Raw genomic sequence first — 27,648 nt, forward strand, 5'->3', positions numbered from 1 at the left:
GCCCTGATTCAATTGCTGCAACTGCACCATTATAATTCAGCCATGCTCAGCAGAATGCTACTGATGGAACTCACCTCTAACCAGGGCAGGGTCTATCTGTCATCTTGGCCCTACAAGGTCTGAATAACACTTGAATTTCTGTATCTATAGTCCTCCCAAGACTGCAGAGCTATAAAATATATGCACCAGGGTACTATTTTGGCAAGCTCCCCTCCGCTAGTATTTCATTCAGAGGATACTTGTAAAGCAATTGGAAGCTGTTGTACAAATGGATGATTAAAGTTCACAACTGGAAGATGGGCTACATTTGCTCACAACTCAGTGACCTCATGTTTGTTGCAGTTATCGCCTGATAACTAAAGCCACCACTGTGAATGACGAGAGGGAAATCAGAAGCTCTTTAAAGAATATTTCCTTTGGCTTTATCGTATTCATATTGAGAGAAATCGTGCAGACAGTACGAATACATAACACGGTTATCTCTCTTAACGGACTTCATTCTGATGGGTACAATCTGACCCTGCCTAGCAGCCCCCATCTCGTTCTCCTATGCCTAAACATATAGTTTTTAACAGACAAATCATTGAATAGACATATTCATAAACCACTGCCCATAGCTCAGGGCCTACTGCTAGGGAAAGACTTGCCTACTACAGAGACAAAAACAAATTGAACTGTCATCGTTCACTGCCACAGACCTCTATAAATAATGCCACATTTTATTTTTTAAAATTTATTAAAGTAAATAAATAAATAAATCATGGTTCCCATTCTGTTTTCTGCAGTGGACCATAAATTCCGGTGTCACCCATTGATTTATTTGTCTTTGGCAACCTTGCTCTGACTTACGCTCTCTCCATGAGAATCCAGCAACAATAAATCTAATGCTACTGTAGGGAATTCACATGAATTAAATGCAGTGCAACCTTCCCTGACTTCTGAAATCCCCCCTTCAATTCTTTTTCGGGGGGGGGGGGAAATATCACAGAGATCAAAACAGAAACTGGCAAATGGAACTGAAACTTAACTCTCATAGTTCTGGTAGATGTCATATTTCCCGAAACAAAGCGGCAGCAAGGGCCCTTTCCACTTGGAACGTAATCCAGATCGCCCTGCCCGCCACAGAAACAGGTTTTGTGCAGGGCTGCATCTTCAAAAAAGGCTGGTGCCTTGTCATTGTTTAGAACATGGACCGGCATACTATAGGCTTGCTAGATCTACTTTGTTCTTGTGTGTTTGTTTTTTTACCAGACTCCCAAGCTCTATCAATGACAATTCTGGGGAAAGAACCAGGTGTAAAGCTAGATACAGTAGTTATAATTAAAGAACAAAGTGCCTCTGGGCACGTTCTAAGCCTGGGGATTTGTTTTCAGTACCAGAAAGGAGCTCACCCTCCTTTCACACAAAAGTCCACTCCTGGTTAGGCTTCTTCGTAGCAGCAACGTAAGGGGGAAGAGGAGGCGTTTTGCTGTCAATGGTATTCAACAGTTGTGAGTCAGAAACCACTGCCAATCTAATGCAAAGCACCCAGAGATCTACCAGTAGAACCTGACAGTCCTTCTGCCCACCCCGGCTTAGAATGACACGTGTGAAGTGTAATTCACTTCTGTGCGTTTTCAGTTTTTAATGGGACTGAGGTCTCTTAAGAAACATTTCTGGCATAGAATCATAGAGTTGGAAGAGACCACAAGGGCCATCCAGTCCAACCCCCTGCCAAGCAGGAAACACCATCAAAGCATTCCTGACAGATGGCTGTCAAGCCTCTGCTTAAAGACCTCCAAAGAAGGAGACTCCACCACACTCCTTGGCAGCAAATTCCACTGTCGGACAGCTCTTACTGTCAGGAAGTTCTTCCTAATGTTTAGGTGGAATCTTCTTTCTTGTAGTAGGCATGAAATAAAGAGCTTTCAATGAGGCTAGAAAATATCCCAGAAGGGGCTCCAAACAAATTAATTTGTTGCTGTGTGCACTCTTGATTGGCTGGAGCATCAGCACCCTTTCTTGTTCAAAAGAATGCCTTCTCTATTTAAAAGTGATATCATTCAGCTACATGCCGTGTCACTTGGTGCAAGCAAAGCTAACTCAGAGTGAGAGCAGTGCTTTTCTCAAATAGACATTACTCTGAACTAGCTTCATTATTCATTTGCCCTCAGTGATGTTGTCACTTCATAATACAACCAATTGGATTTGCCTGTGTCACTGTTAACTGGGGGGGGGGGAGCATGCATCTCAGACACACACAAAACGGAACAGAAGTTGCAGCAGTCAAGTGTTTCAAAGAGACTGCTGGTGGTACCTGAATGCTGCGTATGAGGGCCACAGATATGGGTTGCCTACATGTGTCATGGGTGGTGAAGTACCATAGTTCTGCAGCATTCCTTCACCCCATGAAAAAGCCCCCCCCCCCAAAAAAAAATACAAAAAAATGCACACAAAGATTTTTCAGGGGGAGAAATGTTAGCACTCTGTCCTAGCTTTTAACCAACACAGGACAACACATGCTTCTTTCATATAGTTGTCTAAACATGTAACTTGTTAGACAAGTTAGTTATCAAGCAACACTCTGTATCTGTGGATGTCTCACTGTGAGCATGACAAAGCAGTTCACTGCGAAACAATATGTAGTCATGAGAACCCTACTAAACACCAATCCCCCATAGCCCCAAAATCCACCCCAGCTGCAAGATACTCCTTCTAATCCACATTTTAAAATGCAAGGGTAGTACAACATAGCACATTGAAATATAGGCTGTACTCACACATGCACATTCCTCCCTTGACAGCTAATGACTTGCATATGTGAATGAGCCATCACAGATTCAATAGCACAGACATAATAGCTCATAATACAACCTGCCATCGTTTGGGTCTGGTACTGCACAGACATTTAATTACAAATTGGAAAAATTTGACTCACCATCTATAGAGGGGTTGTGAGAGTTTGGGAAATGGCATATTGAGTTAAACTCACAAATATGATAAGGAACAGGGAAGGGAGGCAGCAAAACAGTTTACAGAATAAATGAGTCTCTTTGTTCATTATTGGAATGATAAGACCCATGACATGGTTGAAATCCTCTTAAGTATTGGGAGAAATATGGGCAGTTAGTGTGTGAAACTATCATCTCTTACTCCCCACACACACATCCTTTTTTCTTACTGCATCCTGCTTTGCAAGTGGGTGGAGGGCCCCAAACCAAATCAAGGATCACATACAAATAATAAGATGTCTCTGACAGCCAGAATGTCAGCAGAAGTTTTCCCCCCTCCATATCAACAAAGTCTCAAACTACTGAGTTTCTGTCCTCCACAGTCCACACCACTACCAAAATCAAATGAACACCCCCAACTGTTGAAAGAGGAAGAGGAATGAGTGCAGAGATACTGCAGGTGCTGGTAAGGGAAGGGAATGTAGCTGCCGAGAGCAAAAGAACCCTACTCTCCCGCGTCACCTGCAAAGCATGCAAATGACTCCCGTTTCATGAACTGTTGTGTTATAATATTGTAGGCTTTCATAAATGGCTCTTTGGCAATGCTACATTTAATACAAGACTCGGAATGGTATTTCAGAGGGTGTGTGTGTGTGTGTGTGTGTGTGTGTCTGTGTCAAAAGAGACTTAAGATTTACAACTACTAAGGTTCACATGCCCATGCCTGGCTATCTGTAGGATTAAATTGTTTAAAAGCAAGCATTTGTGCTGTTTATTTATTTATACCTCATAACAACTGCAGCAATGTGATCAGTTCAGGTCAAACAGCTTCCTTCCTTCCTTCTTGGATTTGAGCCTTGACATGAGTATACCCATTTGAGTTTGTTCTCTCTATAAACCATATTTTACTATCAAATTAATCTAATCTATCTATCTATATAACTTGCAAATAATGAAATCCAGAAATATGTTGTCCACAGGGCCGTCTTTACCCAGAGGTGCAAGGGGTGCGGGGCATCCGGGCGCCGAATTCTGGGGGGCGCCAGGCACCCACTGCTGAAACCGCCTAAGCTCTTAACTATCTACCTGTTATGAATAAATAAATAATTTTGATCAAGCTAGAAAAACAAAATACATATACCTGTATACCTAGGTATTACCAAAATGTATACCTACTGTTTCACTAAAGGACTTTTGACTATGTGCACTCATTTCCCAAAGACGCGCTGCGTCAGTGGCGGCGCTTGTCATTCACAATGGCGGTGCTCGTCAGACTTGGGGGCATTGGGCGGATCTTCGCACCCCGGCGGCGCATATGCTAAAGACTCCCCTAGTTTTCCACCAGCTTCTTCCCATAATTTAGCTGTAATTTTTAATAAGGCCATGCCATTGTGATTTTTCAGCCTCTATTACACCACACCCTTCCCAAACTTCCAATCCTCTCATTGTAATAGCTGCACAAAGCAGGCCAGGGCTTATTTTCCCTTTGTATACCCACCAGATTTTAAACAATTGCTTAAGCAAGGATTTGAGCAAAAAGCATCCAGTTCCTTTTCTGTTCCAGTACTGAAGCATATTCATTATACTTTAATTAGATTTAATTGCTCTGTCTTTGTTACCTTATCAGCAATAAATCTAGTTTTCAAATGGGCTAACAAGGCTGCTCTGTGGTACTGTTTGCTACAAGGAAACACCATTTCCCCCTTTTCAATGCAGCAAAAAAAGTATGTAACTGTTTTGAAAAGGGAGAAATGGTGTTTCCTTGTAGCAAACAGTACCACAGAGCAGCCTTGTTAGCCCATTTGAAAAAAAGGAAAACACAAGCAAGACCAAGTACTGTCACATTTATTCTTCTATGACTTACTCCTAAAGTAATATTCATAAAAAGATAGGGCAGTTGAGGAATTATATTAATTTTAATCACTGATATTCTCCTCATACAAGAAATTTGTACCTCTGTCCATCTGCCAAGATCTGTTTGAAGTTCCTGGAATAGTCTATTAAGACAAAAAAAAAATGACTAAATCTTCTGGGTCTGGGATTATCCTAAGGTGACATATGAGATACCAAACAATTCATAAGTACATGTGTGAATCAAGATGGTGATATTGGCCTAAGCAAAATGTCTTTGCATTCTACTAAAGTCACAGGAGTTCACTTCCAATAAAGTTCCATCCTGAAGAGCATACTTGAGGTAAAAAGAGGTGCTTCATTCGTTACAATACTGTATTTGCTTTCCATGACCTGAGTGGTAACATTTATGTGGCCTGAAGTAACATGCAAACAAATAGGGGAGCGATCAGGATGTAATGTTGCAGCTCTACAAAAATATGGCAACTAAACCAGACATCTAAAAATGTCTGCTTAACATCTTCTCCTCCCCTCTCTCTTTCATGGTTCAGGGTCAATTTTTTTGTTACATTCAAATTCAAAAGCTCTAAGGCTGTGTGCTCCCCACTTGATAAGATGAGAGGGGAAAGCACAAAAGGGGGGGAGATATATAAGGACTGCTCTAAGCCTACCCTTACCTACCTCACAGGGTTGTTGAGAGGATCAGATGAGGTAGAGGAAACCTATATGTGCTACCTTGAGCTCCTTGAGAAAGTGTGGGTATGAAAGAAAGAAAGAAAGACCAGGCAACAATGACAAATCAATTGTGTACAGATAGGGTGACAAAAAAATATGCGGCCAGCTAGCTGCCACCCTCAAGCAATTGCCTTGACAATGATCTGCCTCCATACCTCTGATTGCTGCACTTTAGGCCCATCCATGAACTTTCACAGTGGCCTCCTCAGGGCCATTTGCTTGGATCGTGTGACAGCCTTTGTAGAACAGACTCCAATGTACAGTAATGATAAAAATTGAAGTCCTCTCTGGCTGCCAAAGGTTAGGGGCGGAGAAAGCAAACAACACAAAGCAAACTGGATTTTGAATGAAAAGGGACTATCTGAGCTTCATCCACAAAAATGGCTCACAAGTTCCCATGTAGAGGCTGAATATCTATACATAACAACTCCATTTACATTGATTTGCACAGTTTCCTATCAAGTGCTTATGAGGAACAGCTAGCTAACAAAAATCTGAAAGAAATGACTAAAATACTAGTTGGTGAAAAAGGGAGTCAGAAATCAGATGCCCTAAAAACAAATTGATATCTGCCAAGTATAATAATGCTGACATCACACGTAGTTTTCAGCACCCTCTGAGTAAGAGAAAGGACTGAGAGCACTGTGATGTAATTTCTCTGTCTGAGACTGCTCTTTTGTAGGTGGAAGTGTACAACTTTAAGCTGAACAGCCCTGCTATTAATACAGAATCATTACAGCTATGCTGAATTTGGCACCAGGTTTTTTTCCCCCAATTAAAGTCCATGCACGTATAAAGCTTTTCCCCATGTGGTGCAAAAAATGCTTTAGCTTTAAAACTCAAAAATAAAACACCCGCTGCTTCAGACAGCCAAATATAGCACAGGCGTTTCCATACAGCATGAAGCCAGGGTGCCGAAGAAAGAAAGTTTGTGCCATCAACCTTCAGCACTGAGCACATTTAGCCACCAAGGGTCACTGTTGATTCACTCACCAGCACAGGCCAGGATTCTTCTTTTAAAAAGATGGCTAATAAATATAGAAAGGAACAGCCAGTCCATCTGTTAGAATGTTTGTTGAGGAGGGGGGAAAACATGCCTCATTGGTGGGGGGGGGGGGACAACAACAATATTGGTAAGATACCTCAAACAGCAAGCAGCCCAAAGTAGACAAATGGTGGTGCTCATCCAGATTTGAGAGAAAAGCCAAGTGTAGTTAACAAAAATAAACATACCTAGAGACTTAAGGAATACCTATGTCATGACCCAGGGGTCAGACTCAGAGGAGATTCAGAGGGGAAGGAGAAACTGCACACAGGGGCAGCTCCAACAGCACTTAGGCAAGAAGGACCCCATGATGCTCGGACCCTCCAGCCTGAGGGTGCCACACTGCCCCCCACTGACTCCAAGGCCTCCAGCTCAGAAGCTGCATTGCAACCACAGTATCCGCTGCTCCATCAACAACAATGGCTGCTAAAGGAAAAGGTGGACAGAACTGCAGCTCCTGTTTAAGGCTCAGTCTGAGGTAGATTGTTTTCATGAAGCCTCCCAGCCTGGGTCCTGCACAAAGCTTTTCAATGTACCCCTTAAGAATCCCTAAGCTGTTTAGCCCTTTTGCTTCTCTAACCTTAGCATCCCAAGTAGCTGAGGACCATTTATTCTTCGGGGGAGGGGGACCCATCCTCCCTTACTGCACTTTATACCTTGAACTCTGCTTCTAGAATAGCTGTGTGGTGCTAAATCATTTTCTTTAATTAAATCCCAGCACAAACTCAAAACTTTTGGCTTAATGCAGTTGAGAGGGACACTCTGCCTGAGACCCTGGAGAGCCACTGTCATGCACAGTAGACAATATCAAGCTAGATGGACAAAAACTGTTTTGATGTAGAGAAGTCTCCTATGATATGAACTGTCTCTCAATTTCCTCCTGTTGCCTCCCCATACAGTCAAAACTCAAACTGTAAGCTTCTGAGAACAAGGATGTTGTTGTTGCTATGCTATGCTATGCTATGCTATGCTATGCTATGCTATGCTATGCTATGCTGTGCTGTGCTGTGCTGTGCTGTGCTGTGCTAAAGTGTCATGCACTCTGGTAATGCTATAAGCACAATAGGCTTACCTCTCTTTTTGGAAATTAAGTACTAAGTGCTTTCTATTGAGCCAGTCAAAGTAAGGGATGTTTGCCCAGCCAGAATATCCCAAGGCTGCACTGCCTTACCATTAATGTTGTTGTTATGGTCCCATTACACCAACACCTTCATCAGTCCATCCCAGCAGGACCAAGTTCAGATAATGTCCCAAGTTACTCTCAGGTGAGCCATCCACCCCATCCCCCAACCACCCAGACATTATCACCATTTCAGGGTTGTGTAGATTTCAGAACAGAGTGCACCTGCAGTTTCAAGAGCTGATGCAAGAAGAAACACATTGCGTCAATATCAAACCTCATATATTTTTAGACTTACATTTTCTTAAATAAAACATATGAATCTAGTAGCAACAGAAAAGGCTAAGGTGGCCTCAGGGAGAGAGGGAAAGTGTACAGATGAATATAGTGAGGGAATGAGGTGCTAAATTAAGGGATGGAAAAGTACGGATCAGAGCAAGGAGGATTTTCACTCACGCAGTAGCAAGCTTTCCATGGATCAGTGGTAGTCACCAGTGACAAATGCACACAGGGAGCTAGCGAGTGTAAATAGTTATTGACTGTCATCAGCCATGACTAAGATCAGGAGACCTCTTTCTCTTTATCAGAGTCTATCCTTCTTACTCTCTGGCAACACCAATATAGTTTTTTTCCTGCCAGTTCTGGATTATTGATCTGAGAACACCATTCCATCCATCTAGATGCACAGATGGCCACCCCGCTACATCATCCAAGTGCTTCGCTTACATTCATTAATCCTCGCAATACACCTGTTAAAAAACACACAAACCATCACCACTTTATGGATGGAAAATTGAGACACAGAGCAATGCTTGGCTTGATTCACAAACCAATGGAGCCAAAAATAAAGCTTAAAAAATCAACATGACCAAGGCCAGCTTAAATACATGTATATCCAGATTAATTGGTTTGTGGAAAATAGTCTCAAGGATTTTTTAAAGTCATGAAGGCAGTGTGTGTGTGTGTGTGAGAGAGAGAGAGAGAGAGAGAGAGAGAGAGAAAAGAAGAAGAAGAAGAAGAAGAAGAAGAAGAAGAAGAAGAAGAACCCATGCTGTATCTTATACATTTTTTTTTAAATAAAAAAAAACTGTTTTATATTAAATTGCCTATAAAACACCCAAGTAAAATCTGTCCAGTCTAAACACTTCATCTCCGGTTGTTCCAAGCTATGGAACATATATAATGGCAAAAAACCCTTAAAATATCCAATACATCATATGCATGCAACAATAATGTCTTGAATAGAGTAGCCCCAAGGTAATAATAAATGGCTTTTTCTAGTTAAAGACTGCTAGGACCTTTTTGAGGAACAGTACTGTTGTCCCCTGGCAGCCTGCTCTGAGTTTTACTCCTAAATGTTGCAATTCCATAATAAATTTGTTAGTCTTTAAGGTGATACAGGACTCTGAGAAGTTCTTATTACTCTTACAAAAGCATTTTAGGTGTCATAGAATTGTGGAGTTGGGAGGTACCCCCAGGGGCCATCTAGTCCAACCCCCTGCAATGCAGGAATCACAGCTCAAGAATCCCTGACAGACAACCATCCAACCTCTGCTTAAAAACCTCCAGTGAAGGAGAGCCCACCACCTTCCAAGAGAGTCCGGTCCCACTGTCAAACAGTGTTTAACCCCAGAAAGCTCTCCATATGTTTAGTTGGATTCACAGTCTGGCAAGTTCAAACTCCAGGACCACAAGGGACTCACAACCCCATCACACCCCTCCAGCTGTTCCATGAAACATGAGGCAGAAACCAGATCCAGGAACAGTTAGGGCAGTGTGCAAGAGACAGCTAGTCAGTCAGTGGAAGTTATTGCCCATCGATGCTGGGAGAGGAGCCAGTATTGCGGTATTTCAGAAGCCCTAACCCTGTACCTAAGAACATAAGAACTTAAGAACAGCCTGTTGGATCAAACCAATGGCCCACCTAGTCCAGCATCTATTCTCACAGTGGCCAACCAGATGCCTGTGGGAAGCATGCAAGCAAGACATGAGCACAAGAGCCCTTTCCCCTCCTGTGGTTTCCAGCAACTGGAACTCAAGACGCATTGTTGCCTCCAACCGTGGATGGCAGACCCATTGTGACCAGTAGCCATCAATAGCCCTCTCCTCCATGAATTTGTCAGGAAGAGGCTGTGAGAGGATCATGTAAACGGTCAGGGGGAAGTTCAAAACATAATTTTAAATGAAAGGTATGTAATATGGATGAAAATCTGTAACAAAAATGCTAATATCCAGAATGGAAGTAAGAGGTGGTATGAATTTTGTGTAATATATACATCTGATTTGCGATTTAAGTTTAAATTATAGCCTATGCTACCTAAGCTTGATTTTGTGGGGGAATGTAATCAGGCAGATATAAATTGGAGCCTTCTAGCAAAAATCAGCAGAAGTAAACAGGCAAGCTCCTTCTTAAAGAAAGATGGCACAAGTAAAAACAAAAACCTTATGGATAATTTGCTGAATATTTTTTGTTCCTGATCATCCTTAACATGCAGACCTGATCTGCAGTGTCAATTGTATTTCAATCATCACACGAGACTGCTGGAAGTGATTGCCAAAGGATCTGTAGTGTAATGTCATCAGTAGGCCAAGGACACTTAACTCTCATTTTCTTATAATACTGAGCTATAGTTTCCATTCTGAAACAGCATTTGGTCACTCTGGTCAAGTGGCTGAAGATGAGTGAAGCAGAATCCAAACTAGATGAAATCTGCATGTTATAGGGAACTGGGTTTCTCAGTCACTGGTGGGGGTGAAGCAGCTTGTCAGCCTGAGGTGCAGCTAGATCAGTGTTTTTCAACCACTGTTCCGCGGCACACTAGTGTGCCGCGAGATGTTGCCTGGTGTGCCGTGGGAAAAATGGAAAAATTCAAGAGAATTACTTTATATATAGTCAATATAGGCAAAGAGTTAAAATTTTTAACATGTTCTAATGGTGGTGTGCCTTGTGATTTTTTTCATGAAACAAGTGTGCCTTTGCCCAAAAAAGGTTGAAAAACACTGAGCTAGATACTTGAGTAGCATCAGTATGCAAGCATGCCTTATTTGATGTTACCTTTTCTGGTGTGCAGCAATCAATCAATAACCATCCATGCCTTTAAAAGCTCCATGAATATGAGTGTCGTAAATGCACAGGACTGTCCCTTAATTATTTTTAGTAGCTGCAGAGCAAGGACAGGCCCTCCAGATATGGCTAGATTCCAACTCTCATTGCTGACTGGGGTTGATGAGTTTTCTGACAGAATCTGGAGGGCCACGGGTTCCCCATCCCAGCTGCAAAGGATGCAGACTATGAAACTGTGAGGTTTGGAGCTTAAGATCAAGAGGTGCGTACTGCCCACAGGGATGATGTCACACATCCGGGTATATCTGCTGTAAACGGAAGCCTATGTGAAATGTGACACTTTTGTTTTCTGCCTGTATACATTCTGACTTTTGGTTTTGACCGGAGACAGGACAAGATGTATTCCGTGTCTCTGGAAGTGTCTGTGATTTATAGATGTAAATAAAGCTTCTAGATTAGGAACAAGCTTGAGTCTGTGGACTTTATATTGCTGGCAAGAATCTGAGGCACACACCAACGCTGCGCTAAAGAAGTTTGCAAACTCTGCTGAAGCACGGGAGAAGCAGGTACGCAGACAGAAAGCCTGCTGGATGCCATTGGTGTTTCCAAGTGCTACACTGTTTTGAGGCTTTTACAGCCCAAAATGTTCATCTCCCATGGACCTGGGGCAAAAAGACCATATTCACTTTACACCAGTTAGCTTCTATGTCCTGTTCACAGTCTATGTGCCTCCATATGGCCTGGATCCAGCATACCGGAGAGATGGTTTGGCTCTACTCTATGGAAAGGGACGCTCAGGTGTGATCATGTCAACCACCCTAGTCATTTCTCCATTCCAGAGATCAACCAGAGCTTCAACATTATTGCCTGCCAAGGTGACAGGACCTCAGGCCTCAACAACTGAAACTTATAGACACTGAAACTGCTTATAGACACAGACTTTGTTTAGATAAGTATATTGATATTTAGAACATGTCTATACAGAATATAGTAGGTTAATAATAATCATATGTGTATTAGTATATGTTGCACATTTTTCTTCTTTTTTCCACTTTATTCTGTACAACTGAAAAACAAAACAAAAAACCCTGAAACTGAGTTCACCGGCTGTAACTAGACAGTGCTCCAGAGACATCCAACAGAACTGCCTTAATTTTGGCACAGATCTGAGAAAATTTGACCTCGAACTGCTTTGCAAAATTCAAAACAGGTAGCTGAGTGGCCCATTGTTAAGGATACCAAAACAGACTGAATCAGGCGATTATTTGCCACTTTGGTTGGCTGCATATATGCTGCCATTCCCTTGGCACCTGGAAAGTCATAAATGTTTGCATGAGCATGTATAAGAACAGGTAATAAAACCTGCCATGACTGCTTGGTATCACTTCTGTCAGGAATTCAAACCAGTGCCGAAAACTGTACTTTACAAGGCTAGCTGCAAATTTATTTATTTTTTTAGACCTAGATCAATAAAGATCTATTGGGCAGCCTCCTGGTGAGCGCTCCTATTCATGAGATGTACTGAATAATAATGGAACCTGTCATTTAGGATAATAGAAAGAAAGCCGCCTTAGCACGAACGCTGCCACAGGCTCAGCACCCCTGATATTATACAAAAGCACTGAGGATTTATGATAGCCTTTATCTAGCAACAGAGAAATTATCTCCTGGTGATACTCAATTCCACTGACATGCTTTCCAGCTTATTTTGATTTAACATTTAACATACTATCTTCCCCCAAAATTTAGAATATCTGGTCACCTACATACTTCTCCGCAAGATGCCTTGCTGGAGGATTAAAAAGAAAGAAAGGAAGAAAGAAAAAGCTTAAGGAAAAGATTAGTCCAGAAACTAGACCATTAAGTTCAGCGGTAACAAAAGGTACTCTCACATAAAGATGTGATTTCCAGTGTTTTTCTTTTTTTAAAAAATCCATTTTTTCTTATTGAGCTTCATAGTGGCAGCTTGCAAAATAGCTTTATGGTACTATAAAGGCAAGAGGAAATTAACTAAATGGCTGTGGTTCCTCTTATAATGTATGAGAGTTATTTTTGCTTCAACAAGCATGTGTATACGCATACATGTAATCAAAGCTCAGATTAACAAGATTTAAGATTAACTTTACGTAGAGAAAAATCACCAATAAACTGATTTTTAATAGTGGAAAATGCATCCTCCAGCTATTTACGTTTTATTATCCCCAAGCCACCACGTATAAAATACCATGCCCGGTGGGGGAGAGGTTTATCCTTGCACAATTTTCATGATTGTGTGCACTCCTATCTGGACAGGGATAGCCTAACCTCTGTTGCCTATGCTTTGGCAACCTGTGGATTAGATTACTGCAACACATTAAACATGGGGCTGCCTCTGAAGACAGTTTGGAAACTCCAGCTGGTGCAGAATTCAGCGGCTATGTTGCCCACTGAGCCAAGACAATTTGAGCATATAACGCCAGACCTGGCCAACTGCACTGGCTTTGACCTTTAAAGCCTTAAATGGTTCAGGACGGCAATACCTCAAGGACTGCCTCTCCCCATATGAACCAACCTGGACCCTGCAATCATCATCTGAGGCCCTTCTGTGTGTGTCCCCTCCACAAGAGGTCCAGGGGGTGGCACCACAAGAACAGACCTTTTCTGTGGTGGCCCCTGCTTTCCGAATGCTTTCCCCAGGGAGGCTACCAGGATTAAGGCTGGTAAACAAATTTATTAAATTAATAAATACAATAAAAATTTACCTAGTCAGTGCATAAATTTATATGGCACAAGGCTGGCAGTCAGATAATCTGGCGCAGACACGCAGCTAGATAACTTCAGCTCTCATTTTCTACATATATTTCTCTCTTTTCTAACAACAGAGAAGCTTGGAAATATGTGGTCAGCATGTGATAAGAATAAGGCTTCTTGCTAAACCTTCAGGAATCAGGGAATATAGTGCATGTCCACATAGACTATCCTCTACCAATCTCTGTTTTCCAGTCCTTACACAGGTCAGTCTCTATGCCCTGCCTCTCATCCTATTCTTGCCCTGAGTATCCAATGAGCTCACCAGAAATTCACCATCACTGCCAATCTGAATTCTGCACCAAACATTTCCCTTCAGATTTATAGTGCCTAAGGGAATCTTGCACTTAAGTGCAGGATTCCATCAACCCACATCCATTATTAGAAGCTATATGGCAAAATATTGTTAATAATTAATTTTCTGCTTACAGTCTAAGTAGCATTTTATATTTTCTAGAATTAAATAACAGGATCATTTTATGAGGAAGGAAATTATTTACATTTATCCTTCTTAAAATTCCAGTTGACTTAAATCCCATATCTTTCTATTTCCATGGACCAGTTCATATACAGTATAGCACTAAGCCAACCCATGGTTAACAAACATGTGAAATTCCAGTAGGAACATCACGGCTGCTTTGCTTCTCCCCTGAACCTGCTGCTCCCATGCTGTTCTGAGCTAGACCATAGCTAAGCCAAACAATACAGCTGAACCCAGGCTTCTGGCTTGTCATCTCCAAGCCATGAACAGAAAAGCATTGAACAAAACTTGGCTACAGCTCATAGTTTGTCTAGAACAGGATATAACACTAAGCCAAACCATGGTTTAGCTTATAGCAATGTGGCGGCAGCAGGACAGGAAGCAGCCATAATCTTCCTACCAGGGGCTGGCTTGGTTCTTGCTGAGCCATGGCTTGGCAACCACATTCATAATTTAAACTTGATCTCACTCACCTAAGTGTCATTTATACATTTTTCTATTGTCAATGAAACATTTGTAATATTTTACATTCTACCTACAGAAACTATATGTATACATAAATTTAATAAGCTGAGCTTACACTGGGAAAGTGACTAGTTCAAATTTTGTCTTTGCCTTCTATAGCTTTAGGGAGGCCTCCAACGCTCAATTGCAATAGGAGAACAGCAGCACCAACTAACAAAGGTTGATGCAAAGATTGTTGAGGCAACGTATTAAATATGTAATATTTCAACCCATCCTTCATCACAATGTGAGCCCGGCAAAAATTTAAAAGCAGAAACTGTATGCAGCGTGCATGTGTGTATTCTGAAGAGCTATATAAAATGTAAAGTGATATTAACATTATTGATATTATTAATTGTTGTGATTCAGAGCTTGGGGAATGAAGGTTGGTTCATGTAACCTGATTTCCAGAGACAAAATCGCCTTAAAGAAAAAAATGTTGCATATAGGAGGTCAGAGTGCCCTTGATGGGTCCATTCCACCTACAGGACTGCAAAGTACATAAAAAAGTAATTTTTTAATTGGCGGGTTTCCTGTCAAGAATGTTGGCAATGGATTCTAACATTTCTGTTAGGCACAGCCTGAGACTTGTGTAGAGAAAATTACATATTTATTCAAAATATTAATTAATCCCTCCTTGATACCTAGTGTACCTGAGACATCTGGCACTCCTCTCTTAATCAGCGCAGTTCCCAAAGGCCTGGTGTTGTTAAACACAGCTACTTTAAATAACTCCAACCATAGACTCCAAAAAATTTCTTGTGGCTTCAGATGGCTGCAAACCTAATTATGAGAGACGATCAATCAATTGCTAATTCCTGAGGGTAAATGTTGAGATGCACAGCATTTATGGGGGCTTGATGAGCTTCTCAAGAAAGTGTGTTTTCCTTAACAGAATGATTAAAAGGAAAACCAAAGGTGTGGGAGAAGAAGAGTTCATGAAACAACACACACACGAGAGAGAGAGAGAGAGAGAGAGAGAGAGAGAGCGCACTTAAACTAGAAAGCAGGTGGAAATTGGATTCAGAGTTCCAGACAAAGTTCATAAAGCTTAATAGTATATTAAGCTGGGAATCAGTATCAGGCCCACATTGCCCCTCTTCTCCCTTCTCTTCTGTTGTCTTTAAAGGGCAATTTCCTGTTACATCTGAAATGGGGAACTGTGATTTAATGTCAGAGTACTAACCAGGATCTGAAACTGTAGGTTCTTCCAGATGAGGTGTTTCGTATGAAATGGCCATGCCTCATTCACCCACATTTTGCGTGGGGGGAGAGGGGGAGGAATGGTACTGACATTCTTGTGTAATCAAACTTTTTTACCCCATCAGTTATCACATGCTTTCTCCTACTACAGGGAAAAAAATACTTCTAAAAAGAATGATGAATGGAAGAGTAGGAGAAACTCCGCAGGTGGGGCTATTTCTTATCACTATTTCCCCTTCTTCTTTTTCTTTAAGGCTCCTCCTGCTGGTCTCCACCTGATTAACTGCTTTTTCTTTTCACCCCTGCTAATCTGATTGGCCCTTAATTAGAGAGCTGGGGTGGGTGTGTAATATATAGATATAATTACTCTAGCTGCAAAGAAGGAAGGAACTGGCAAAATTTGAACGTTTTAGCACAGAAAATGTAAAGCTAGAGGGAAAAACACCCGACACCGGCTCCCTTACTGCCTCATACTAGAAGGATGAAATGGCTTTTGACTTTTTAAGCATGAGGGGTTGGGAGAAAGGGTGGAACATAACAGAATCCATGGAAAAAATAATAATCCTGCACTAGTGTAAATCCTCTGTTGTTTATTCCACATGCAACACAAAATGCAAAACAAAAAACCGACTATTAGAAAGTACCAAGAGCCCTTCATCTGACACACCACATGATCAAACCATGACTCTGTATATCTTGGTTAGTAAAACAACATTACAACACAGTTCCCTGTTTCAGATGGCAAAGGAAACTATTGTTTAAAGACACCAGGAACAAGGTGCTAACTCTTGAGCATGATGTGAGGGGAAGGGGAAGGGGAAGAGTGTGCAGTGTAGACCCTTGTTCTTGGGTAACTAAACTGCAGAATATCAAGGCAATGATGATATGTTTGTGCAGGTCCCAGTGACATCATACCTGCTTAGACAATGTAAAGGCAGGGGGCCCAGACAGGTAGATTTCTCCATGACTCTTCATTACCGGTATTTTCCTGCACTTTCTATGGTCTTCCTAAGTATGAATGCTTATTAAATAAGTTGCCTGGAACTTGGAAGCAACCATAGTGTCAATATAAATTTGGTCTTGTTTCTTCAGTTCTAAACTGATCTGACAGAAGTTTAAAAAACCTGTGACATCATAATAGCTCAGTTAATGGGGTTCATCTGTATGGGGTGCAACAGACACTTAGCTGAGACATAGTGGTTTTGTTTCTTATTTAAGACTGTGTGACACTGTTCCTGGTTTAATTTAGCATCAACATCCAGAAAACTCAGGAAGCAACATAAAAAGCACTTCCGGTGACAGTATCAGCAGTAGCGGGCTAGTACAACTGTTATCAACAGAAAACATTACTGCAAATATTCACTCACACACAGTAAGGCTGTGCTCTGGCAGAACAGCAGATACCACTTGGAGTTTAAAAATCCCTCATGGAACAAGCTCTTTAAAAATATTAAGATTTAATTAAGTGTGGCTCATTTAAAGACAAGAGTCAGAGCCGCTAGCTTTTTTCTTTTTTTAAAGCCGTTTTAGGGTTTTATGCACTTTTAATTTCCTGTTGGGACTTTTCATTCTGCTTTTCTTCTAAAACTGCAAAAACCATGCAGTAAACAGCATGCAGCGGAATAAAAACTGCCATCAGAGAAAGCAAACAAAGGAATGGTGTGACAGATTTATGAGTGGAGTAGGATACATTTTTTAACACAAAGCAATCCACAATGAAAGCAGAAGGGAAAGCTCCCCTTGTATTGGTTTTCAGACAAATTCTTCCAAGTACGTAGCTGTGTAAGCACACATTTTCTCATAGTGATATGAAAGGCAGTCCTTCTACAGGAACCAGGCAGAGCCATCTGCCTCAGTCCCCACCATTTCCATACAGTGGTACCTTGGGTTAAGAACTTAATTCGTTCTGGAGGTCCGTTCTTAACCTGAAACTGTTCTTAACCTGGAGCACCACTTTAGCTAATGGGACCTCCTGCTGCTGCTGCGCCGCCAGAGCACGATTTCTGTTCTTATCCTGAAGCAAAGTTATTAACCTCAAGCATTATTTCTGGGTTAGCGGAGTATGTAACCTGAAGCGTATGTAACCCGAGGTACCACTGTATCTAATGTGACAAACTGATATACCTCTAAACCAAGTAAGAGACAGTACGCAGAAACGTATCCCACAGACTTTGCCTGGAATTCAGCTAGATAAAAGGCACCAGAACCATTAGATTCTGGCAGTTAGCCACTGTACCTCTAAAGCCAAATGGCAGAGACAGGGGGGCTGACAGAAGAACAAGGCCTGCATTTCTATGGGCCTGGGTCTGCATTAAGAACCTTCCTTACATCATGGAGACTCCTGGGAGACCGGAAGGACATTGTCCTGCCGTGAGTCTGAAAGCCGCACCCTGCAAGGCCCTTTCCACCTGGCCTATGGGGCGGAGACCAGACTCACTCTGCTCAGCATAGGAGACTCCTGGGAGTCCTGAGGAGCCCAGACTGACTGGAACAAACTGGGGCAAATGTAAAAAAATGTTTTTAAATAGTTTTTAATCTGTGGCCTTTTAAATTGTGATTGTTTTATTTCTTCTTTCTCTGTTGGGGGTGGGATGAACATTTAGTTGGGGCTGGGGATTAGTTTAATTTTAGTATAAATGTAACTTTTTAAAAAAGTTTCTGCTTTTTATTGTATAGTTTGTATTTTGTTTTATTGTGTTTTTAATATTCTGTAGGGAGCCACCCAGAGTGGCTAGGGAAACCCAGCCAGATGTGCATGGTATAAATAATAAATTGTTCTTGTTGTTGTTGTAGTTGTGTGGAGCACCACCAGGAGTAAGGACTTTTTGACAGTGCCACCCAACCCATCTTATACCAACTGCTGCAAGCAAAAGAAAAGGAGGGAAGGAAGCAAATAAAATACCAGGTACCCGCTCCTGTTGGGCTTGTTTTATTGCAGTGTTTTTCAACCTTTTTTGGGCAAAGGCACACTTGTTTCATGAAAAAAATCACGAGGCACACCACCATTAGAAAATGTTAAAAAAATTAACTCTGTGCCTATATTGACTATATATAAAGTAATTCTCTTGAATAGGAATCAAATAAACACAATTTTTCCCACGGCACACCAGGCAACATCTCACGGCACACTAGTGTGCCACGGAACAGTGGTTGAAAAACACTGTTTTATTGTACAACTTGGTTGCTTCTTAATAAGGAATAAGGAATAATTTTATTGGCCAAGTATCAATCATACTTGGAATTTTGCTTTGACTACATTGCAATGTAAAGAAAACGTACCTCATACAATGTGTATGAAATGTCTATGAAAGTCACCTAGAGACATCTTTGTATAAGCAACAAACAAATGTACTGACAACACCACCACCACACAAATGCTGGAACCTCGGATGTAGGAAACAAGACTCTTTACACAGTATCCCCTTACAGCAGAATTAGTTCAAATTGGCTTTATAATCTCTGCTTAGCCCTGTAACCACTTGCTGTACCAGCTCAGCCCTTTGTGCTGATAAACATTTTGCTGCTTACAAAACAGACTGGTCTCTCCTCCATCCCCACCACCATACTCTACAGATGCACATGCATACCCCATCACATTTTCTCTGATCTGTTTCACTTTGTCCCGTCCCTGCCCTGCCCTGCCTTGCCTTGCTCAGTTTTTCCTTCTATTTATTGGTTTATTTCATTTCAATCTTGCCTTTATCCAAAGAAGCTCAGGCCAGTGTACACAGTATAGGTCTTCCTCTCATTTTTTCATCACAACCTATCTTAGCAAAGGTTAAGCTAAGATAGTATGACAAGCCACAGGTAGGGTTCATGGCTGAGTCAAGATCTGAACCCAAGTCTCCTTGTTTTAGTCTACTCTGGTTACAAGCTTACTCAGCCTTCACCAATCTGGAACCCTCCAGATGTTTTGAACTTCCAGCAGTCCCATTAGACACGCACCTTAACAAGCACATCAAGGTCAATCTTCAAGCTAGTTTCAGGGCCATCTTACCCATAGACGCTAGTGGTGCAGGGCACCGGGGTGCCAAGAAGAGTCCCGGGAACACCAAATCAGCACACTGAGTGAGCAAGGGTGCATGTGCCACTCCCGCCAAGCATCGGCTCATTTTTTTCCCTTTTAGCCTACAGGCGCTGAATTCTGTGGGGCTCGGCGGGAGCAGCACATGCTCAGTGCAGGCCTGCTCGCTCGGTGTGCTTGCTCACCCAATAGGTTGAGGCGCAGGCACACACGGCGCCCCTCTTGCTAACCATCTTTGTCTTCAAACCAGGCATCAGGCGCCCAGATCCTCCATGTGCCATGGCCACTGCAGCAGGAAGCGGCCAGCTGAGGAGCCGCTCGCCAGCCTCCTCCAGCCCTGCAAGACTGGGCGCAACTCGGGGGGACGGGACGCCGGAGGGATCTTTGCACCACAGCACCGGAAATGCTTAAGAGGACCCTGGCTAGTTTCCTGCAACAGCAGATACTATAAGAAGCAATGGTCTACAGCAGCACATACAGACACACAAATACCGGTACATAGGCCACATTTTGCATTTTCCCCTGTAATTTCGGCTTCCGTGGTTTATATGTAAACTGCCTCTGACTCGATAATTGCAGAACACCAAGTGCAATCAAGGCCTGCAAAGAAAATTTAGGCAATTCATGCCATAAATACTAATAATGTAGGGTGACAATCTATACTGATCTACCCTCCCCCCCCCAAGGTGCTCAGGAAGCAGCAACGGCATCCATTAAGATGAGCACATAGGGTACTCCATCATCTGCATTTAAGTGACGACTTCTTCCTCAGGGCTTCAGTGTTCATAAACTCTATGCCTTTTTAAAAGATCTGTTGTAGCAGCTTGCTGGGTTGGTAGGCTTTACAAACATTCACTAAGTCTTTGAGGACACAACAGTTTGACTAGCATCCTATTACATTTATCTTAACAGATTTACCACCCAAACCTATTTGCTGAAGTCAAGCTGGCTTCCAATTCCACTTCAAGCAGAATCATCTTAAAAGTCTTGCACCGTCTGTCTGTCTGTTTGTTTATTTGTCTGTCTCTCTTTCATCACTTGACCCACATGTTTCACTACTTTTGTGTTTGTTCTCTCAGCATTGGGAATATTGGAAACTGCCTTACACCGAGTCAGGCCACTGGTCCACCCAGTTCAGCACTGTCAATGTTGACAGGCAGTGGCTCTCTGGGTTTCAGCCTGGGGACACTTCTAGTTCCACCCGAAGATGTCAGGGATTGAACCTGATACTCAGCCACTGAGTTATGGCCCTTCCTCTAATGTAATATTCCCACCATGTATTCATTAATTTCCTCCAATTAACGTTTTTGTATCCAGGCCAAATACATTAAAGTTAAAAAGGAAGCCTGATAATGTTGAGACACACACACACACAGAGAGAGAGAGAGAGAGAGAGAGAGAGAGAGAGAGAGAGAGAGAGAGAACATCTTTCTGGCTAACAAAAGTATCTGAAAGAGAAAAAGAGTTTCCTACACATTTAGGAATCTGTGTAAACCCCACAATCAAGATTCAACAGCAGCTGAACATGAAAAAGCTGCTCCCCCCCCCCCACTGGCAAGAGCAGCTGCAGTGCAATTCTTTCCTAAAGGTATTCCAACTTTTAAATGGTAATTGAGCGACAACTAGTGGCAATTGTTCTTACTGCACTTTGGTTTGTCTTCATCATCATAACCCTCCACACTGTGTGGAGGGTTATGATGATGAAGATTTGATGAAAAATCTTGCCATAACATTTTTGCACAAAGGAAAGAGATGAAACATTTTTGCACAAAGGAAAGAGATGAAACTTATATGGTCATTCCAGGCCAAAATGATTGTGTGCATTAGTAAAGAAACAGAAGGACTCAGAAATAGAATAGTATGGCAAGAATTGACTTATACTTCTAAAGCAGGCCTACTTAAAAATGAAACAAACATGGCATTTTTAAAAATCACAAAACAAGAGGGCATATTCAGGATCTCCACTTAAGCCTACCCTAACTGTGTTAAGCTGCCCCGATCATGCACTCTTGCATATCGTAATGAGAAGTGCTTTGCTGAAGGTCAACCTATTCCAGCATCCTCTGCAAATATCCTCAGTGACATTCTCATCACTGAGGTGCAGAGGTTGTTTGCACTTGCTTTCAAGATGCCTAAGAGGTGTTTCTTTTCTTTTATTGCACAAATTCTTTTGGTGGTCTGTACTTTGCTGTCTTCCTGGGTGCCTACAGTTCCCGAAAATGCCATGATGCCTTCAGCTGGGCTATCCTGTAAGCTTAGGAGGGTCTGACTACTATGCACCTGACAGCTATTCATTTGGCTGCTGTTGTTTTTTTTAAGTACCGTATTTTACCTTTAAAGAAATCAAGCACTTGCAAGCTGGCTTCCCCAGCTTCCCATACTGGAATTAAAGCATAAGGGGGAAACATTGCCATGCAACTCCCATGAACCTTTTTCAGATCAGAAAGTGCAGGCAGCTGGGGAGACTGCAGAATTCTGGACAAATGTTTAATGGAAAGGAAACATGCACACCACCCATGGCCATCTCACAGCAATAATGTAAGCTCAACCAAGTCCACCAAGGTTCTAAAGAATTTCTAAAGTGCCCTAAGAAAGAGGCAGAAAAATGGAAACCTCTTTCACGAGGGAAGCACAGCGAGAAGAAGAAGCCGGTTATTGCCAAAGGGCCAAGAACAGGACAGATGTGTAACAAAGCTTGATTCTACTATTCTACTGCATTTCAACATAAGCAGAAAGTGTAGCTATGAGTCCAGAATACCTAATGTCCTGCTTCACAAAAACACTGTGTGAGAAGCCAGTTTCATTTCCCCACCTAGCCCAGTCTGCAACATGCATATAGCAATTTGACTCATTTATCACAGGCAAAATGATCGTGATCTGGCACCCTGCTGGATCAACACACATTAAGAAGGCTTGTGGCAACACATCAAATTGGAATGTGTGCTTCTGATGATTCACGCAACATATTTAGCAGGGCTGAGATGAGAAGCTCATGAGAACTGGTGATGTATGTCTCTTGGTAAGTCACCCTTATACAGGTAGAGACCTATAAATGAGACTTTGGGAGCTATGGGAATATAAGGCTTGTCCTCTGAAAAAATAAAATAAAATAAATAATACTTTGGGGAAAAATGCCCTCCAAACTGCCTGGAAGCAATTCAAAAAACCTAGAAGGCTCAGGACTTGTTCACATAAGAGCATTACTTAGCTGTTAAATCCACACCCTCCCCATTCAATCTGGACCACGGTAGTCCACCCACCACAGGCAATGCATTTTGGTTTGTATATGGGGAGCAACTTCAGTCTTTCAATTCATACCAGTAGGTATGCCCTTATTGCTTGTCAGAGCCTTCTATTTTTAAAAAATTCTATTATTCCAATTACATATTCACAGAGCATGCATGCAGTTAGCTGTGCACACACCTTTAAAAAAAATCCCACCCACAAAAGCCCACCATCAGGCAGTTGTAAATTCTCTGCTAATAATTTTTAATGTGGTTTGCTTGTGCAGTTTTTCAGTTTTGTGCAAATCTGAGGGATCAAAGGGGGAAATTATATAGTCCAGGAGTGTGCCAGAAATAGTTACCAGCACCGCTGGAAAAGAAATGAATGCATGGAAAGCAGTGGGCAAGAAAATGGGAATAGCAGAAAGTGACCACTGATCCACCTTACGGCAAAATACTGAAACAAATAGTCTATGACCACAAGTAAAGCAGTTTGGAGCCAGATTGTCCCCAACATATTAGATCAGGGGTAGGCAACCTAAGGGCCGTGGGCCGGATGCAGCCTAATCGCCTTCTAAATCTGGCCCGCGGACGGTCCAGGAATCAGCATGCTTTTACATGAGTAGAATGTGTCCTTTTATTTAAAATGCATCTCTGGGTTATTTGTGGGGCAAAGGAATCCATTCATTATTATTTTAAAAAATTCAAAATATAGTCCGGCCCACCACATGGTCTGAGCAACAGTGGACCAGCCCACGACTGAAAAAAGGTTGCTGAACCCTGTATTAGATCATCGCTGTATTGGGTAAACCCAAATTTACAAGGGAAAAGCATCAAGACAGGTGTTGTTTGAGGACTATGCAAATTAATGAGAATGTAAGCCGATGAGAACACACAGTAAACTATGGTGCAGACAAACCCGTAGACTCCCCTACCCTAGTTGTCAGCCTCAAGCATTAACCATTTAATCACTATTCCCTATAGCAATGAGGAAAGGTAGTCATGATATAATGAATGTGGCAAATGTATGAGAATGAGAGGGAAAGAAACTAACTTGTAGAAAAAGAATCGGGGGTGGGGGGGCTGAGAATAAATGCTAGATCTCTGGTAGATGCACTATTAATTCACCTAAGGAAGCATGAGCTCCAACAGAGCTGTCCAGTCCCCCGTACATTTAACTGTGTTTGGGCTAGAATATGCCCCAGAATCCTCTGCAAAGGACAGGGGTTCAATGAAAAAAAAAAGACAATGCTGGAATGTATCCCTCAAAACAGTAAGTCTGAAATGCATTTGGAATGCACAATGATGGGAGCTATAATGCGAGGGGAGAACTGTACACACCCAAATCCATAATGCTGTCAGGGGAACTCAATCTTTTCCTCAGAACAGCTTCATGTTGCAAATGACGTATTTTGCAATTTCAAACACATCCATAAATATGCTTAAAGCACTAAGTTGTCAAATTACAGACATAATTGCTAACCAATTTGCCTGTGTTTTAAAGGCAAAGCACTGAATTGAAATGCAGAATGTTATGTTGCCACTTTCACAAAAGAAGCCAGGGGTTTAAAGATGTGCAAGATACACCTATAAATTTTTCAGTGCTAAATTTCCAGAACACACAAAAAGTGCATAAATGGAAGAAAACTGAGCCAGAGTTAAAGAAAAACGAAATAAGGAGCACACATTCCCACCAGTTTTCCTGGGCTTCCACTAGGCATATTTGCAGTAAGTGCAGTTGAATTTGTTCCCTGTTCCCCTAAAGGCCTAATTTGCTACAGGGAAAATATACATCGTTCCAAAAATATATATCTTGCCCTCCAAGTTGCATACTAAATCGTATGAATAAGTTTAGCAAAATAAAGTAACAGATGGGCATTACCAAATGTATGCATTTTTAATTCCTCCAATTTGCAGGCATCTATTAAATGCTGGTTTTCTCTTCCAGCTCGTTCTGCCTTGACATATAAGCAAAGTTATATACAGTGTTTACAATATTGCTTTTTAATGTTCACTTTCCATAAAAGTGTGCACTTCACACTTGCCAAAGGTATTACAGTTTACCCCATCAGGCATTCTGCTGCAGAAATTAAAGAGCATTTGTATTATATATATATTAATACTTCCAGAAGGAGCCGAAGCAGTTTCCCACATTGAATGCACTCTCATCCTTCATCAATGAACTTTGAAAGAAGAGACACCAGTATCCTCTGGTGATTTACTTCTGACTTTAAGGACATGCTCATGCAAACACACATATGATCAGAAGCAAGGGCAACCAACCCCAGTCCATGAAATAATTTCATCATGATGATAATGGCTTGCCACTGATTAAGCAATGGGAGCAGTAACATCTCTATAATACTGTCACCTGCTCTAGGCTGCTGGACAGGGCAGGCAATCCATTTCCGAAGCTGAATAATCATCTTTCCTACCAAATGATGGATCTAACACTGTCAAGACACTAGAGGGCCTCAAATACCTACACTGTGGGCCCATTCATGCGATAACAATACACCTGCAGGCACTGATTTTGGATCTGATCCAGTTACCATTCATTTTAACAGGAACTTTTCGAAAAAATAATGAGAATGTGACAAAACCCTTTGTAAGCAATACACGAAAGGAAACTGGCCCGTATATGCATAATGCAGGGAAACTGGAATGGCTAACCAGGGCAGTGAGAACGGAACTTCTTCTCTTCTGCACATTTTTAGGTAAATATAGCCACATAAGACAATTTGTCACACACCTGGGCTGTATTTAGTAGACTGTGGCAGGAGCAACAGAGGGAAAGGTGGAGATAACTAGGTAGTACAGTACAATAGCTTGGCATAGGAGGCTTAGATTAAAGGCAGGCAGCAATGAAACTGAGGGCCTTAATTTGCCCCAGTGGGTGAGAGGCTTGTGACCAGAGATGGCCAAAAGCTGAAATCCATTTGGAAATTTCATTTTGGAAAAATACACAGGAAGACCAGTGAATGCATTTCAGCTTATGCAAGATGCAAGCTACTTCATTTTCAAGCAGAAACAGGGATAGGGAGAGAGAGAGTTGGTTTGGATGTGGCAGGGAAGAGACACACATTGAAAACTGGCTCACTATCTGGCAAGAGCAGGAATACAATTTCAGGCCTCATTCTCTTTCTGGGGGCTCTTTTGGGATGTAGCTGTCATTTATGTGCCCCCAAACCTGCCTTAAGAGTCTTAGAACACATGAAAAGTGCAGATAAGACCCTGCTGCAAATGCACAATTATTCACGATGTTTATACAACCTAAAGCAACAAGCTTGTAAGGTATGGTATTTTCAACCTGAGAGAGAAACCATTATCTCAAGCATTAGTATTTGTAGCCCAACAGGTGCAATTTGGAAAACATGAGCAAGTCCCCCTTCCACAACAAAAGTGGCCTCAAGAACCTAAGCATGCCATAAAATGTGCATTTGTTATCCCTTTTTTCTTTGGGATCTACTAGTGTTTCAGTTGTAGGTCATCCAACTTTCCTAGCATTCATATTGCTACTGTATTTTGTTACTAACAAAAAAAGTGTAGTTCTTCCATCAGATAGCACACCTGTTGCTGTTATCACTGCCATTAATGGGTTTTAGTCCATTAACACTGAATAATGATTTCATAAGAACATCCCTGTTGAATCAGACCAAGGGTCCATCTAGTTCATCATTCTGTTCCCACAGTGGCCAGAACACAACCACCATGACCAGTATTTGTTGATAGCCCCACCCTCCAGGATTTGTCTAATCCTGCTTTTAAGCTGTCCAGGATGCTAACCATTACATCATCCTGTTGTCACAGTTTAGCTATGCGCCACGAGAAGAAGTTTTTCCTTTTGTCAGTCTTGAACCTTCCAGTGCTCAACTTCATTGAATGACCCAGGAGTTCAGGATCATGAGAAAGGGACAAAAACTGCTCCCTGTTCATTTTCTTTGCACCATGCATATCCACCTCTGTCACAATCATGGCTTACTTGCCTTTTTTTTCTAAACTAAGAGACCCCAGACTTTGTAAGTTTCCTTCATAGGTGAATTGTCCAAGGCCCCCAACCGTTTCCATTGCCCTTAGTGACTGGAAACAGAAATCTCCACAGCCACGCCATTTGTGAACTGACTTTTAGCATTTTTAATTTTTTATTATCATCATTATTAATATTATTCTGAAGACTCCTCGCTCCCTCAGTTTATAGTTTCAGAGCAGAAACATCTATCCAGTCCAATTTATAATTACACACCACTAACCTCCAGTCACAGCAATTCCTCTCATCTTGTCAAGTGTTCAATGCACTTCCATTGCATCATTACTAACAGGACACTCATTCCATTATCATCCCAGTAAAGGGGTGTTTGCACGTGTTTGTAGTCTTAAACTAATAAACCCATTTGACCAGAAACAGCAGTGGGATGAAATAATTGAGTGTGTACACTAAAATGTAATTACGCTCTCTCATCAACAACTGCTTTAAAAAACCAGTACAGGCAGCCCCCACTTATGTGCCATCAATTCACAGGTGTCATATATAAACATGGGCCAGGAAATAAAGAAAGAGAGAGAGAGAGAACATGCTGGAGACCTTCCCTGGAACTCAAAGAGGACATCTGTGAGGGCAAAGGAAGCCGCAGAGAGACCAGAGGCACAGTGGGGCTTTGCTTAGGCTGCTCAGCCTCCCCT

General features: G+C 41.9%; 1 protein-coding gene and 1 long non-coding RNA gene across 4 annotated transcripts in view; one reads left to right on the plus strand and one right to left on the minus strand.

Annotated features, from left to right (window-relative positions):
• The window catches only part of TSPAN4 (tetraspanin 4), a 504,940-nt gene that overhangs the window by 350,215 nt on the left and 127,077 nt on the right, over window positions 1-27,648 (minus strand). The window lies entirely within an intron of this gene.
• LOC117050114 lies at window positions 12,454-18,646 on the plus strand. Its single transcript, XR_004427062.1, has 3 exons — window positions 12,454-12,627; window positions 15,872-15,927; window positions 18,514-18,646. It is a non-coding gene; the product is annotated as an uncharacterized LOC117050114 (long non-coding RNA).

The sequence above is a fragment of the Lacerta agilis genome, chromosome 1, assembly GCF_009819535.1.
Source record: "Lacerta agilis isolate rLacAgi1 chromosome 1, rLacAgi1.pri, whole genome shotgun sequence".
Taxonomy (NCBI): domain Eukaryota; kingdom Metazoa; phylum Chordata; class Lepidosauria; order Squamata; family Lacertidae; genus Lacerta; species Lacerta agilis.